General features: G+C 38.7%; 2 protein-coding genes across 3 annotated transcripts in view; one reads left to right on the top strand and one right to left on the bottom strand.

Moving 5' to 3' along the window:
• Positions 1-17,388, bottom strand: part of CTNNA3 (catenin alpha 3) — a 550,231-nt gene that overhangs the window by 382,367 nt on the left and 150,476 nt on the right. The window lies entirely within an intron of this gene.
• Positions 1-17,388, top strand: part of LRRTM3 (leucine rich repeat transmembrane neuronal 3) — a 92,703-nt gene that overhangs the window by 74,163 nt on the left and 1,152 nt on the right.

Raw genomic sequence — 17,388 nt, 5'->3', positions numbered from 1 at the left:
TACCCAAACACAACACAACTTAAAACACACACACAAAAATCACGACATTCAAACACACACCCCAAAAAAACCCACCACACACACAAAACACCCACATTCCAACCAAAATCCACCACAATGCCTTATTCATTACATGCACATATAATCCAACTTGGGATGATATAAAAAACCAAATACTTCCTCCCCAATCTACACTTGACAGACATGACATTACAATGCATGTTTTCAGACAAAAAAAACACTAATGGATATGGACCTTTTACAACCCCCTGCATTTGGTAAGGATGAATGTGTCGGGACGGGGTGGGGAGAATTAACAAAACACACGTGGGGTAGGAGAGTCAGGGTTGGAACAGGTCATAATTTCACAGAACACACGTATTGGGGGGAATGAGTGTGTACAAAATGAAGGAGGACTCTGAACCAGAGAGGACTCTCCACAGAGACTCTGAAGGTCCATTTAACAGAAAAAGGTCCATTTAACACAAAACCCACAGCAACACGTGGCCAGGCCAGCTAGCAATACATACCAGTATAAAAAGCTTTTTCTTTACAGTACTAATGTACCTGAGTCCTGGGTCAAACATCTGCATTTTGCTATCCACTATGATCCCGTTCCTGGTCAGTCACTGCCAGTACAGACCCCATGACACCATCCCAAGTGCTGCTTTTTCACCCAGAGAGTGGAAGATACAAGGAAGATACAGGGAACCTACATCTTTTATCTTGCAGATGAAAAAGCAGTTTGGCAAGAGTACTGTATTTCTGACTTGGAGAAAGGCCACAAAGTATAAATAGTTAAACAACATCTCTCCACCTGTCCTTATTCCACAGATGAATGTATCCTAGAATTCCTAAGTCATTTCTACATGGAATAGAACCATGATTAAGCAAAACCGCAAGCTTTTAAACAATGGCATGCTTACTGGAGTGTTTTCCTGATATATTGACTGCTTATGAATCTCTAAAAATGGGACATTTTTCATCAAGGAAATTAACAAAACACAAAGGCTGGGCTCAATCCAGTTACAGTAAATGCAGAAGGTTGTTTAGAAGCAGAAAGCTCAAAATTAAGGTTTACATCTGTATTTCACTCAAAGAATGTGTTTTTCTACAGCTGGTAAAGCCAAGGGCAATAGTGTAGATTTGGGTTTTTCCTCCCAAAGCTGTCTGCTTGATTCATGCCTTCATCAAACATTTCTTGCAGTGTTCCACCGGCACCAATTGTGCTGTAGCTGTTGCATTATGCTTCACTTAGCAAAGCTGCCTTTTCCTTGTCCATTTACCGGTATCCCTGCCCCCTCCCCACCGTCAATAAGCTGCAAGGCTTAATGATCTTCCGGCAGGCACAGGTCGTAAGATTTCTTCATGGACAAAACGGGCTTTATATCTAAGCTACAAGTGTCAGGATCAATGTTATTCAAACCCCTGGGCCCATGGAGCAGTTATCACTGAATGAAGTATAAGAAATGTGTCAGAAACCACAATCTGGTTTCTCCTGCATGTGAAAAATCAGGTTACTATAGGGGGGGGGGGAGACAATAGACTAAATCCAGGGAATGTGTTATTGACACTATATGTATCTAGGGACTGGCATAAGCTGCAGGGCCTATTTATTAGCACTGTGAAGTTTATATGATGATCAGGGGACAGTACATCATCATGCATCAAAGGCAAAAGAATTAGTAGCGCTGTAACAATTCACAACAAGGCAGCACATTTATTAGTTTTGTGGCACATCACTTAAACTTTTATGCTCATTTCTTCAACTGAAATATTTAATGCTAAATTCCTTAAGTGGATCCATTATGCTTTCTCTCTCTACTTCCATTATCTGTTTCAAAGGAAAAACATGACCAGCCCTTTTTCTATTCATAACTTTTTTCCATAACTGACATGGAAAATTGACAGTAAAATTGAAACTGACAATAAGGGACTGGGATACTTGTGAAGAGTAGTGGGGATCTACCCCAGCATGTTATCCCTGCAGATAATTCTATTTGAATGAATTCACTAATATTTAGCTGAAATGTTCTATATTTGATAAATAAACCACCACTAAAGGTGCAATGTTCACAGGTACTTAAATTGGTGTATGGTTTGTGAAATGCTCTGAAAGGTCTCCAGTGGTAAGGTAAATTGTGACAAAGGAGGTAGGCTCAAAAACCATGGTATGTGTATTTTATTATTTTGTTTAGCACATTTATATTCCCACTTTCCTCCACCATATAACTCAAAGTAGTGGGCATGGGATTCCCAGAAGGTCTCCCATCCCATCATTGAATAGACTCACACATGAAAACCTCAGCTTCAAAATGTGCTTTCAGGTGAAAACATGGGGGCTTGTGGGCAATATCTCTTACTATTTTTGTTTTAAATCTCCTTGCTTAATATAAACCATGCAACATTTTCAGGACTTGGTTAAATACATACATGTAATTAATATTACATTTCTTTATTAAACACTTTTAAATATGCATGTTAGGAAGATCCAAGGAAGTATTTTTTTAGCAATGGCAGGTATCCTAAGATACTCTTTAGCAAGGGGACCCCCATACCTCAGGAGCAGACTTTCAGGGCTGCAGAGAGCTACAGGAAGAAGAAATAAAGCCTCTTTCAATGAACAGAACTCTGTTTACAAGAGTTCAAAGCCTGTTTAACTGAGCATAAATCTAATAGTTTGCTGCATTGTACATATGGTACCATGAGTGTTTAAAGACAGACCGAGAGGGAGAGAGAGAGAATATGTTGTGTCACATTTACGGTATATTCTTCAATAATTTCTTTGAAATAACACTCAAAAGAAAGCTTATTTACATATCACTTGGGGGGGGGGGGAGAACAAAAGCACAACACTTTGGACAATCCACTTAAAAGCCCAGCAACTTCTACCACAATAAATTATGTTCAGTTTGTTTTTTGGAGTGCTGAATGGCTTTGTTTATGAATGTGAAAGATGAATTTGTCTCAAGTTTCCTTTTTATCTACAGAACAGAATCCAGCTCAGTAGTTAGCTGTGACACTTCTAAGGAGGCAACAACAACAAAAGGCAGCTTAATGTGATTGTTTCTCATTGCCTATTTGTGTGTGATGGTATGCATATTTTAGTCACAAGACTGTTCATGTTCAATCTGGCATGAAATAAATTGAGAGTATGATTTCATTACAAATCACATTGAGTACCTTTTTAATATCGAAGTATATAAAATCTACTTGCTTTCTTCCATTAAGTGCACACATCTCTATAAAATTGCAATCAGATTTCCTAGTTTTATTGTTTATCTGATCTAAGAGCTGTTACGTACTGAGTGATACTTGAACTGAAAAATAATACCAGAATGAAACTGTCCTTTTAATATAGACATAATTTGCTTGCTGATGGGGATTCTTTTTTATTCAGAAGACTAACTATTAGTCCACCCAGCTAAATCTTAACTTTGCCTTTTGTTCAACATCGTCAGTTATTTTATTTTTTAAAAAAGTTGCAAAGATTTGTTTCATAGCTACTTGGTAACATTTTCAGTTTGAATGAGAGAACTAAAAGTAATAAAATAAAATAAAAATAGCTCTACCTAAAGTTCCAAAAGATCTGTGTATTTTCCAAGTAAAATTGGAATTGAATCACCCACTACCCCACTGCCATTCATTCCACCATACTTAATGTTCATTCAGAGACATAATTACTTTTATGTTTGATAGAGAAAGAGGCAACAGAGTTCAGCAGTCAAATGATAGTTTCAGCTATGTAAGGAGTTCAGGGAACAGCAAGCCTCTGAATTCAAATTTCATCCATAACTTTGATGGACATCACTAAAATTGAAACATCCAAGTAAATGGCTTGGACACGTTTAATGATGATATACTTTTTCACTTTTTACACTGAAACTGATATAAGGAATTTCACCTTTCTGTTTTCCCCCATATGAATTATCTTCCTAGTGTCTAGACCTCTTATTTTCTTGTTAAGTTTCCATCGAAAAAAACAACCCTATGAAGTTATTTGCAGCTATTCATTTCCTCAAATCAGGAGGGGGGGTTGGTAGTTCTGTTTGTTCAGTGTTCAAAATACTTTTCACATAACATAAACTATCACATTACTGCCTGATAGGAGAACTATTTTCTTTTTTGAAGCTGCAGGCTCACTCAGTAGTTTGCTTAGGACAAATGCCAGCCCATGGGAACGGCTCTTCCATTGATTTGCAGACACTTCCATACCCTGGCAGTTGATAGTGATAGCGGAGATAGACACACATTTTAAATGTAGTGTCTATTTCCATGAAATGTAGTGGAAACGGAACCTGTGTGTGAAATGGTCACCACCTGTACAAGCATGATCTTCTGAAGTTTCTTCCAAGAATGTGTATAATATATTTCAAATGTTCTATCAGTCTCCCTAAATATAACTCAGATAAGCCAGACACCTGGTAGTTATAGAGATTACTTTAAAAGCATTATACAAGCTTCTATTACTTCCTTAGGATTGCATAAACTAGCACTCATACGGCACAAAGCAGGCAAATATTGTGTGGAAAAGGCAAAGCAAAAGACTCCCCCAAAAAAATCTCGCACTTTCCTTGGCATAACAGCCACAGTCTCTTTCAGAAGCCAAGAACACAAGCATTATCTACAAATAAGTATATTTATAACTCAGATATCTCTGTGTATCTTTGCCATTTTATCTGGATCTGACATTTATATTTGCTAGTTATCTAGTCATTAGCGAACTTGGATTGTTGCCAACTGAAAAGGGGGGGGGCATAAAATCATAGGGTTGGAAGGGATCCAAAAACAATCTAATCCAACCACTGCATTAAGAGTGCATTCAGTGAGAGAGATGGAACACATACATTATTTTTCTTTGCTGTGCATGTAGCCCATGCCACTGATTAATGTAAAACCCTATAAATCAAAATGTATTGCTATATGCCCATAACAAAGCATTGGAAAGCAACGGAATTTGTATTTTCCGGTGGCATGCATTGGAGTATACAGAAGAAAAACTCACAGCGCAGAGTAACATACATAGTGGGGACATGGTTGGATAATGCATCTCTGAATCCACCCTAGCGTAGGATTTTCTATAGCCAAAACCCCACTGTAGTCAACTGAGCCTCTTTTTATAGCCTCTGAAGCATTACAATATGCAAATACTGGGGTAGTTATCAATAGCATCACAGTACATTACTATCACTATGAATCACAGTGACCCTTTCCAAATACAAAATTTAGTTCTTCCATGCACTACTATTAGTAGAATTTGTAGTATTAGTAGTATTTAAGTATTTAAGGAGTAAGCAGTGGAGTTAGAGGAGTAGCAGCAGCAGCACTGGGAGGAGGCACTGGCCCACAAAACTCAAACTCTTTTGGCCCACAAACCCCAAACCATCCCAGCTGTTCTGCCTCCAGCAGGGTCTGCCTACCAAGACACCTCAGTTGGTGCAAATCCAAATATGCTTGGTGATGCTTGCCTGATTCATCCTGCCAGCTGCATGAGAAGGATGCTATTATAAACTCTTTTTCTGCCTCTCACTTGCAGTCACATAAAATCCCAGGAAAACACAGGCAAACATCCACATACTCTGAGCAATCTTCCCTTCACCCAGCAGGCTTTGCTGTGGCAGTGAGGGGCCCTTTTCAATTAGCAAACAAATTACAGTGTTTTAATTTCTTTTCATAATCTCTGGTAGAAATACATGGGTTCGTCATTAAAAGATAAATACTCATTCTGTAAATCAGTTCAAGTTATTAACATATATTAAACAGACTTTTTATTTTGAGGATTACATTTGAGGCTTCTTGCATCAGAAGGTATACCTCAGTTTAAAACTGCTGTAGGAAATATGAAAGGGGAGTTCACTTACTGCATTGTGTACCCAACCACTTTCAGCCATCTGCCTCTTCCTTTGGTTTGTAATTTGCTAAATCACTACCAGGCTATCATCTTAAAATGTTGCAACATGTATTGGACAAACATCAAATACACAGCAATTTACATGAAGAAACCTATATAAATGTGGACGGGAGTTTCAATAGAGTATTTCCTGCCCATACAGTCTTTGTAACAGAATCTGCAAGATATATCTAAGTGCTCAAAGGGCACAGAACCAAACATTGGAAAGCAGCCTCAGTATAATCCCAAATTCTGCTAACCACGTACTGTAGATCAATAGCTTTGTTCCACTGAGCATCAGTGATTTTTCCAGATTCTTGCAGGCCTTACATACATCATCAGTAGATTTTTTGTTGATACTGTCTATATCATAAGGGAAGCCAATTAGGGAATTTTAATGTTATAGCTGTTGGAACCTGTCTCCAACAAATTGTATGGCCATGTGTAAGACAGCATAGTAGTAGAAACCTCATTTGAATTTCTACTTTGGATCTTGCAATGCCTCTTCTTGGACTTCATACTCACTGTCATTTCTTTGTCATTTTTCTAACTTGCTCTGTCTCAGAATTTGGTAGTATGTCTAGCTCCTGACACCAGCATCACTGGAGCTTAAATGGATGGGGTAGGACAGAGTGGCAGCGAGGTCAGGGCTGCGCAACTGCATTAGCAGGAGCACTGGATTGGCTCCAGCAGTGTGTCCATGAAGTCCCAACCTCATTGTAACGCTGCCCTGCCCTCACCCTATCCACAGGCTGCAGGAATACCTCCCTCATTGGGAGGGGTTGGGAGGGTGACTGCCCTCCCACACCAGTTGCTTCTGTTGCTATCCCATATTGAGCAACATGGTTTGAGGTTATATGGGCTGAATTGGTGTGCACTGTGTCAATGGTGTGACCGCATCACTAAGTAAGTCCAAATACCGTTTTTCCAATGCACACCACTTCAAAGGTTTCTGAGGGATAGTTTATACATTTAGAAAAGCAAATGATAAAGTTCATCATGGATTGAGAAGCACGTCAAGGTGTTTGGGGGTGTAATGTTTGAATACTGATTGTTCACTTGATAGAACTCCAAGCATGAAGAATAAACTAAACTCCCTCCCTGACATATCAGTTTTTTTGTGTACTGATCTTTTTTGAAGATGGTGGAGCTTTCAAGTATAAAACTGTGGTTTTGATGTAGATTCTGATTAATAAAAAATACACCCCACTTACCAAGTCTGCATATGTCCCTAGTCAAACACTACTTGAACTTGAGCATTACACATGTGACCATGGAAGCGTGATATTTAGGCTCTTTAATCTGGACCTCCTCACATTGGTACTGTCCTGTTACTTGCTTTAATTACTTGGATGAATTAGCAAAAGACATTGAGTCTCAATTCTGAATTTAAAGATAGAAAAGTGTTTATTTACAGAATCAAAGTGGCAAGAAGTCAGCATGGAAAATGGTTTTGTGGCTTGAAGCACCAAATGTAATGTTTAAAGAAAAGTAAAATGGTTAGTTCAAATAGAGAGATTGACAATCCAAACCCACATTGTCTATATTTCACTTTTTTCTAAGATAGGATAGACAGAAGCAGGGAATCCTATGGCTTTTGTATAATGATAAGGGAGTCGTACTAGGCTGTCCTGGAGGCCTAAATGCACCAGGAAGAATACTTGAATGCAAATAAGACAACTGACCACATTAGGGCAGAAGCATTGCAAAAATTATTAAATGGGGCAGACAGAAGATAGAATTTAATGCTTATAATTACCCTTTTCAAGGAGAAGAGGGTGCAAGTTTCCTAAGTTTCATGGTAACTTGACAACATTGAACCCACTTTCTGCCTCCACTTTGAACTTGCCGCATTACATAAACAAAGCCTAATGTATGTTTAATATCACTAATAACTAAATACAAGAGCCCCCCATCTTGAAAAAAAAATCTAGCTGGTTGGGCCACTGCTTTGGTATTCAGTGCTCTGCTGCATAAGGAGCAATTTCTCAGTGTTTTATAGCTTGCAGTCAATAAAACTAATTATTGGAATTATTTGCATTCCAAATGCTATTTGTGATATTAAATGTTAGAAATATTTTACTTAAAATTGGAGCTTAGTTTGTTAAAAACAGATCACAGTTTCAGACAGATCTGTGGCTTCCCTTCATATTTATGAAGAATATAGTAGTTCAGACAGTAGGTTAAGAGGAGTGTCTCAAACTGATTTTATTCTATCCATGTTTACCGCCCTCTACTTACATACTTATAGTCAACAGGCAGAAATAAATGATCTTTCTCTCTTGATGTTTTAGTGCCTGTTTAGCACCTTAAATATTATGAATTCAACAGCTCTGCCATGAATGTAAGTTACCTGTAACAATTCAAAGTTGAAGGTTGACAAGGTGAAAAATACTCAACAGGAGCTCAGTGTCTTGACATGAATTCTACAAGCTGTAGAGCTTTATTCAGCATATTGTTGATATGACAATACCTTAGACCTTTTAGACATTCTGCACCTGAACAGAAAAGACACTTCTAGCAAAGGAGCTTTGAAATGTTTTTATTCCCAAGACCTGATAGTGAAAATACATCATTCCAAACAGGCTTGCAGTTATAAAGCTGGTCAGCTGGGCATTGCTCACAGTTATTAGAAAAGTATTGGTTAAGTTAAAAAAAACACCTAAAACACCCACTGTGAACTTGTAGCTGCAATAAATGATGTTAATCCTATTCAAAAATACTACTTTATTTATTTGTTTTGGGGCACAATACTGTAACAAGAGGTTAACAGAACAATTCTACACATATCTACTCAGAAGTAAGCCGCACTGAGTTCAAGGAGGCCTACTCTCATGTGAGTGTGGGGTTATGGCCTAAACTATTGTTACCAGTTTGGAGCTCACAAATCACACCTTGAGATCAGATATCAACCCACAACCACACCAGTATCAGGTTTGTTATTTCCTTTTGCCTCACTGAATCTTGAACCATTTAGGCCAGGCTTCCTTGCTACAATCTACAAATCCACTTCTCCCCCTGCATGCCACGGAAGATGGAGACACAGCATCTCTGTGTCATCAAGCAACCAGAGATTGTTTAGTGACGATCAGTTGACAAATTATTGCATGCCAAAGTGGCATGTGGTTGCTCAATATTGGACTCCTTTTGTTTTTATGTTACACACCTTTTTGACCTGCCTCACTGTATCTCAAGTTAGCCTTATAATAAATAAGTGTATGACCTGATGAACACATGCAGTAGAATGAACAGTAATATTTTTCAGACTTTAAATGGAGAATATAGCAAGTGAGGGTAAACTAGTACATCAGAAAGAAAGGGGATTGGGATTACAGTATTTTCTATTTACAAGGGGCAATCTTTAACACAAAACAGCACCCAAAATGTGAATCCCTATCTGCAGTCTCAAGTGGTCCAGACCATTCTGTCACCTCAATCTTTCAGTGCCATCTGATAATTTATCAGTTTCTTTAGAAACAAAAGCATTTTAATGTATAAGCTGCCTAACAATTTGATAGAATATTGACTCTGTATTGGGCACAGGGCTTGGTAAGGGAAATGAAAGAAACACCACCAGGGTGGGGATGTAGTAAACACCAGCCCAGATATTGGAAATTGCAAGTTGTTTTAAACTGCTTTTAATGTTGCGTTTTGTGCAACCCACCCTGGGACCTTAGGGTGAAAGGTGGGTAATAAATAAAATCATCTTCATCATACTCAGGCTGTGTGTACACTCCTATTCAGTCTGCATCCAGCACAGTCCCACCACTGGAAGAAGAGTAAACACATTAGCCACAATCCATATCTATCCTGTCTGCACTTTATTGGGAAAAACTGCATTTTGATGCATTTCCACCAAATCAGCTTCAAACCAATTTGAGAAAAAGAACAATCTAGCTGCATTTTAAACTGGTAATGTGTACACAACCTCAGACTGAAAGACGTGGGTGCAACACAAACAGGCACATTTATTCAGGTTTAGGCTGCCATCTGCATGGCTACAAGCAAGCTGTTCAACAATGTACTCCAATCACTTCTTGTTATTTCCAGCATGGAGGCACATATTTTAATTACATAAAGCAGCAGCATCCTGTAAAGTTCTCATCTGTCTTGAGAGATGCAGTGTTAAATGTCTCCTTACTAACAGTTGCAACTGAAATATGGGCAATGCCGTGTCTAGCATTTAAAGCCAGATTGTATAATATTTTGTCTGGTTTCCAAATGGAGGTGTAACAACGTGCAGGCTTAAGAAGATATGGGGCCATATGTTACCTTCTGCTTCGGCAAGAAGAAGGGCAGCAAAAATCTGACTCAAGTGGGCTCTCCAGGGATACAAAATAAGCCAACTGTTAACAGTGGAATGCTTACCTTTTCCTCCGGCTCTTCAGAAGATTCTTAGTGAAGGCTCCTGGGGGAGTGAGCTGTATATGCTATGACTGAACAGCTCACACCTGGGAAGTCTGGTGGAAAAACTGCTTTTCCTATTTAGCCTTGGAGGAATTCACACTGTATGTTTTACTGAACCTTCCAATATTAAAAGCATTGATTGATCCTGCCCTAAATAAGGGTGATCAATAATAAGCACCCATCAGTAGTCCCCAAAAGCCTAAGTATATGAATTAGTGTGAGAGAGATTGAAGAGTAGGGGTTAGGAGGGGCAGAGAACAACTATTGTTAACTTGTAATTTGTGTTAACAGAATACTTTGTATGAAAATAAAGCAGACAAACAAGAAAATCACATTGAAAACAAGGGGATGGAAAATTGTAGCAGAAGGGGATGGGGAGGAAGAAGCAAATATAAATGAAACAGAAGTTGGTTAGGAATATGAAGAGAGGCAGCAGCAATCAGTTCCAACTTCGCAGTAGGCTATATATAACTTATTCTATTATTTTATTACAATTGTATAATAAAATATATATTCCATTTTATTTTCAAGATCCATAAAGTCTGTTACTAGGAAATCACTTTACCAGGGAATCACTAACCAAACATTCTAAAAACTGGATATAATCAATGTGCAATCAATGCATGTAGGTGGGTATTCTTTGTGAATGAAGTCTGCCTGTGTACCAACTCTATGCATATAGGTTATGTATGCATGATTGGACTTCAAACTTCAAACCTGTTGATGCTGCTTCATAGTGCAGCATGGGACTCTCTGAAAGGCCAACAACCGTGCACTGCTCTTTTAATCTCTCCTTTTCAAAGCTTTGGACTGCAATCCTATACAAAGATATTTGGGAGAAAATTTCATTGAACCTAATAGATTTTACTTCAGAGTAGACATGCATTGGATTACATTTTCAGTCAGTTCTTTAAAAGCCCTGCCTATCTCTGTCACAGCAAAAATTGCCTCCCTCTAAAAGCAAATTTGAAGACTTAGTTAGTTAGACTTCATGTGGTTTTCCTTCCCTATCCTTTGCACAATCATTTCATTTAGCAACACACCTTCAAAGATGTCACATTATGCTGACTGGGAAGAGATGGTAAGATCTGCTTTCAGCTATATAACATACACAAAAATGATCTGGCAGGAAAAGGAGAGGAACTTGGACCTCCCTTATGAATTAACTCGATAACCACAGGGAAGCCCAGCTCCCACTTTGACAGGCTATAATAATCCCATGTCATTTTCATAAGCATCATTATTATTACCTTGTTCATGTATAGCACAGTTAAAGAAATGTGTCACTATGTTAACATGCCATTCTCTTCTACCATATATGGAAAGGATCAGACCAAAGTCCCAGCTAGTCCAGTATCCTGTTCTTTCAATGGTGCCTTTGGGGAGCCCCCAAGCAGGTCATGAGCACAACAATACTCTACCCATTCATATTCCCCAGCAACTGATATTCAGAGGTATACTACTTCCAATTCTGTAGAAAATTCCTAGTTTATTACAGAATGTAGAGTCTTTAACAACCAACTTCTCCTTCTGATGTTTCCAGTTACCGCTAACACTTTACTGCTTCACTTTACTGCTTGCTTCATCTCTTGAAGTGAAATTATTCATAATAAATACAGCTTTACACCAGATGGCACAGAACTAAAGCATCCTGCTTGAAAAGGACTTCCCTTGTACTTTTACTTTACTGTAGTTTATTAGGCGTTACCTTTGAACACATAACAATTCTTGGAGTTTCTTTAATTTTTAATTGAGGCCTTTTGCTTAAGGACTTGTCCCAAACAGGAATCCTGATATTGAGGCTGCATTCTATACTAATTTCATGGGTTTTGATTGGCTCATGTTTTAAATTATTTGTTACATTCCTGCCACTGTCATTCTTAGCTTCATAGTTGATGAAAGTGTTATTATTTAGGATATTGTGAATTGCCTTGGACAGCTATGCAAGAAGGCGACGCATAACTATTTTTATAAATGAACAGTGATTAAATAAAAATTAAAAATAATAAAGTTATTTACTGCCCTTCATCCACAGATGAAAACACATAACATATTAACAAAAAAAATGTTCAAATGAAAATTGCAGTTGCATTTAAATTGAGCGCCACACTTGGGTCCGTGCTTCACCTCTGCACTTAGCCCCCTCCATCTCCTCAACCCCTAATCCAAGAAAACAAAGTTTTTTATAATCAGAAATCATGGATTCTGGTTCATGAATTTTCATGAGTAAACAGATATGGATTGCTATTCATACACAGTACACTATAGAAATTTCACTCCCAGTAAGCATTTTGGATCACAGGAGAACAGAATATAAAATCAACATGATTCCTGCTTCTTATCTTATGAAAAAGAATATACATATCTCTAATGGGATTCAGTATTCAATTTTAAAGCTTGCTTTATTTATAACTTACAGTCTGCTGACACAGACTTCTCAATGTGCCTACTTTTTAGGCACTATAAGTTAACCACGCTGCCTGGTCTTAACATTTCATATGTATTCCATCAGAAACAGACAGTTCTATAGACATATGTTTTTCAAAAGTTCCAAATTATATTTTTGAATGCCAAGAATATGAGGATCCATTACATTCCAGATGGTTTCTTTATTACAGATCACAAAAACCCGACAAACATAGTTTACATGACTAATAACAAACTCCTGAACTACATCCTGTAATGTGGACTGAATGTGTGACAATTTTTATAACCCTTAATTCAAGGACATCATACTTTGCAAATTTAACATTTCCTTAATATACACAAACAAAGCACAATCCATGGTAAATGATGACGTAAATCAAAATGTATTGGTTTAAAAAGCAACAACAACAATAATAAAGTTTTCAAGATGTTCATCTTAACACAACTTGCTAGGAAGAAAAAATCCAATAATTTTGTTCCAGCCAGTAGTAGGAAAAATGTTATTTGGGTTACCACTAACTCAGGATTCCTCCAGACTATTTCTATTTCCAGGTGGGATTCAATCACATACTTGCAGATTCAGGATGCATAATTATTGGGAGGTCTTGCACACCAAACCCACTTTGCCAAAAGATCACGTATTTTGCAAAGGGGCATGAAAATGCACTGGAAGGTGTAGAATGATACTTGCTTTGACCTCCCCCACAAACATATCAGAATGAATGCTCCCTAAATAGCGGTCATCTAATCTCCCTGCAAACAAATCAGAATTAACACTCAATAAACAGGCCATTGCCCTCAGTGATAGAACATATGCTCGCAGCATAACAATAATATTTTTTATTTATTACTTATACCCTGCCCATCTCACTGGGTTGCCCCAGCCACTCTGGCTGGCTTCCAACTTAATAAAAACACAATGATGTATGTAGGAGGTCACAGACTGAGCCTCTACATCACTGTTAAAGGCTCTGGTAGCAAAGCTGGAAAAATCCTTGCCGTGAAACGCATTTTGAATGTGCAAATGAGTGGGATGAACAGGAAGCAGACAGTGGAGGCTAGTCCATTAGATGGCTGGAACACTATCCCAGTAACTTCCATCAGCTCTCACCTGCCTGCCTTCTTATTTACAACGAGTCTAGGGAGTAGCCCTGCCTGTTAGCTTCATTTTCCTTAGTCTCAATGTTGCCCCTGTAGAACTCTACAAGGATGTGGACAAAACTAAAATTAGTTGTTTCTGCCTATCATTGGTTCTGCCTCCTCTTATTGCTGGTTCCAGTGAGCTCCAGCCACCACAGTCCCAATCCCCGAGTTTCTTCAACTTGTCCAAAACAATGCTTAATATATTCCCCTCTGAGAGGAGCCATGGCTTCTGCAATGTTAATAAAATCCTCACATACAAACACAGTTGAGAACACATGTTCATTTGCAACATGCTGAGGCCACAAATTCCACTGTGATGAAATGAGCTGTTGTCTTCTATTAGGAAACACATACTGAAATGAAACGTATGTACTGTAGGGATATTATCATAATGGCCTTGGAATACAGGAAGTAAAAGATCTCATTTACTAAGATATGCCAAACTTTGGAGCTTTACAGGGAATATTGGAAGTTAGAATGTTCAGTTAGTGCTCCCAAATGAAAGACTATTCAGCGATAATTAAACCAAGTGAAATAGCTTTCAAAACACTTAATCCTTCATTAAGCTCGTCTTGCCCACAGCAGGCATTAGTCTCATGAAAACTATTACTTGACCCACCTTGTCCCACAAATGAAGAACCTAACCCTCCCTTGAGGCACAAAAATCATGTAGTATAATGTGAAAAAAGGAAAGCAGCATTACTACAGCAAAGAAGTATAGAACCTCTTCCATCCATCTAGATTTCATCCATGTCTAGAGTTCCACTCCTGTCTCATCAGCTCCCTCACCAGGATAAGCACCAAGGTGAGATAACTACTTTAGCGTGGCCATATTTTTGCAAAATATGCAGTCAGTTAAATCCTGAAGGCTATGCTTTTGCAGGGCAGATGATGCCTGAACAATGCACAAGTATGCCCAGCATATCAGCTGATACAACAAAACAAAGGATAAAGCGGTCTGTGAATGTAATTTCATAACATTTAAATGGGAATGGTGGCATAGGCAAATTACTTTATGACTGGAAATACTACATAGGTTTCTTTGCTTATTACATTTATATTCTGTTTGTCTTCCACAGCCTGTATGTCAGAAAGGGGAAAGCTGTGGTCCTCCAGGCACTTCCAGACTACATCTCCAGTCATCCTGTGCTGTCTGGAGCTGGTGGGGGTTGGAATCCAACAACATCTGGAGAGCCACAGGATCTCCACTCTTGCTGTATGGGATTCCCAGCTGTTCCCCCACCATCCAGGCACTGAGTTGACTTTGATCTCCTTAGATTTAGCAAGGTTGCTGTCTGATATGCCTTCCCACCATGTCCTGGGAAATGATGCAACACTTATTATGAAGATTCGTGTTAAGAAGAGCTGTTGAAGGCAGAGGTACTTTATTTGTATGGGAGCCACTTGAAGACTATAGCTCATTGACTTTCTTGAATCATTTGTATGATGTTGAGAAAGTGGAAGGGGGTAGTTTTTCTCCTTCTCTCATAATGGGAGAACCCAGGGCCATACAATGAAGGCGAATTGGAGATTCAGGACAGACAAAAGGAAGTGCTTCTTCACATAGCACATACTTAAGCCATGCAATTTGCTACCACAATATATATTGATGGCTTTAAAAGGGGGAGGGGTGATACTTTTCCTCATTGAATTTGTCTAATCAATGGTTATTAGTTACAGTGGATATATATTAGTTCTAGTAACAGAGGTAGTATCCTCTGAATACCACCTGCTGGCGCACCCAAGCATAAAGGAACTATTGCTCTCATATCCTGCTTGTTTCCATATGCATCTACTTGGCCAGTGTGGGAACATGATACTGGACTAGGTGACCCTCTTGTCTAATCCCGCAGGGCTCTTATGTTCTTATTGATAGCTACTTGTGTTGTAGGCACAGTCACTATTCTATGACTGGTTCCTGCTTGTTGGAACATATTCACAGAATGGCACTAGATATTGGCCTTTGGTCCTTTCAACATCTATGAAGGTGAGCTGCTAGGAACTTCCCTTACCCTAATGGGTCGCCCATATCTCTAGCATTAGACCCAAAATCACATTTCATACATTTATTCAGCTCTTTTTTAGAATCAGTGAGCTTCTTTGTTCTCACATAATGAAGTATCATGACTTTTTGGCATTCTCTGATTTATACAGTATTTTATTTTTCAAAAAAAAAAATCTCAATTCCTTTGCTTGCCATTTCAAAGCAACACAGCTTGGTCTCATAAAATGTCATTATTTGCTGCCACAAAAAGCTTACATATATCATATGTCAAATGAAAGTATTTCATAATGTGTGGGTGGATAGTGAGACAAGAGTTTCTCAACTAATTAGTAGCTAGAGGTCTCCGACTCTTCCTTTACAGCCAAAGGAGACCATTCTATATTGTCACTAAGTGACGTACTCTTCATTTGCATGTCGAATGGCTGGACTTGTTTTTCAGCAAATTTTTCTTTGAGAAGACTCAGTAGGTGGGTTTAGCTTTTGGCTCAAATCTTACCTAAGGATCTTGCTTAGGATCAAACTAGCTGAGTAACTCTGGAGGTTTTTCTACTTTCTGATTTCCTTGGTGTGTGCAACTTGAGTCATTTGGGATAGTTCACCTGATTTCTTCTTATGCTCTGCTTAAAGATGCTGATCTGAGTTGGGGGAAGGGGGAGAAGAGATGCTTGGATTGGGCACTGGGCTTGGCGATACTTAGCATTTATATAGCTTTTCTGTAGTGTTCAAACTGCTTCACATACATTATTTTCACAAGCCTCCCCCCAAAAATGTGAGGTAAGTCAGTAATTCAATTGTTTTGCTGCTGGAGAGGGAGTGCTGAGGCTGAGAGAATTGAGGCTTGCCCAAGGCCTTCTAGTGATGAGGTAAGATTTGAGCCAAAAACTGTCTAGCTCACAGCGTAACCTTAAGCATATTCACTCTCCTCCTAAGTTAAATGAGATTTCCACTGGAATTATTCTATCAAATGCTGGAGTAGCATAGCCATTACTATACCCCACCAGCATTTGTTAGAAGAATTCCAGAGTTACAATTCTATGCTTTTTAACAGTTCCTAATTCAAGGCCTCAAGTCTGATACATCTCACATTAATAATAATAATAAAGACTTTCCTCTTAGCTGAGCTGAGAGCCAGCGTGGTGTAGTGGTTAAGAGCGGTAGTCTCGTAATCTGGTGAACCGGGTTCATGTCTCTGCTCCTCCACATGTAGCTGCTGGGTGACCTTTTTCTAGTCACACTTCTTTGAAGTCTCTCAGCCCCACTCACCTCACAGAGTGTTTGTTGTGGGAGAGGAAGGGAAAAGAAAATGTTAGCTGCTTTGAGACTCCTTCGGGTAGTGATAAAGCAGGATATCAAATCCAAACTCTTCTTCTTCTTTTGGACAGGGTAGCTAAAAGACACATTATGCATTGTGTATTTGTTTAAGGCCAAGCTTCCTCATTATAGGCATTCTTACACTGTAGCACTCTATAGGTATTCATCATCACTTTCACTTACTCCTTTTCACAAACAACCATGC

The sequence above is a fragment of the Zootoca vivipara genome, chromosome 5, assembly GCF_963506605.1.
Source record: "Zootoca vivipara chromosome 5, rZooViv1.1, whole genome shotgun sequence".
Classification (NCBI taxonomy): Eukaryota; Metazoa; Chordata; class Lepidosauria; order Squamata; family Lacertidae; genus Zootoca; species Zootoca vivipara.
The sequence above is the reverse complement of the archived record's forward strand: the minus strand, read 5'-3'. Positions and strand labels throughout refer to the sequence as shown.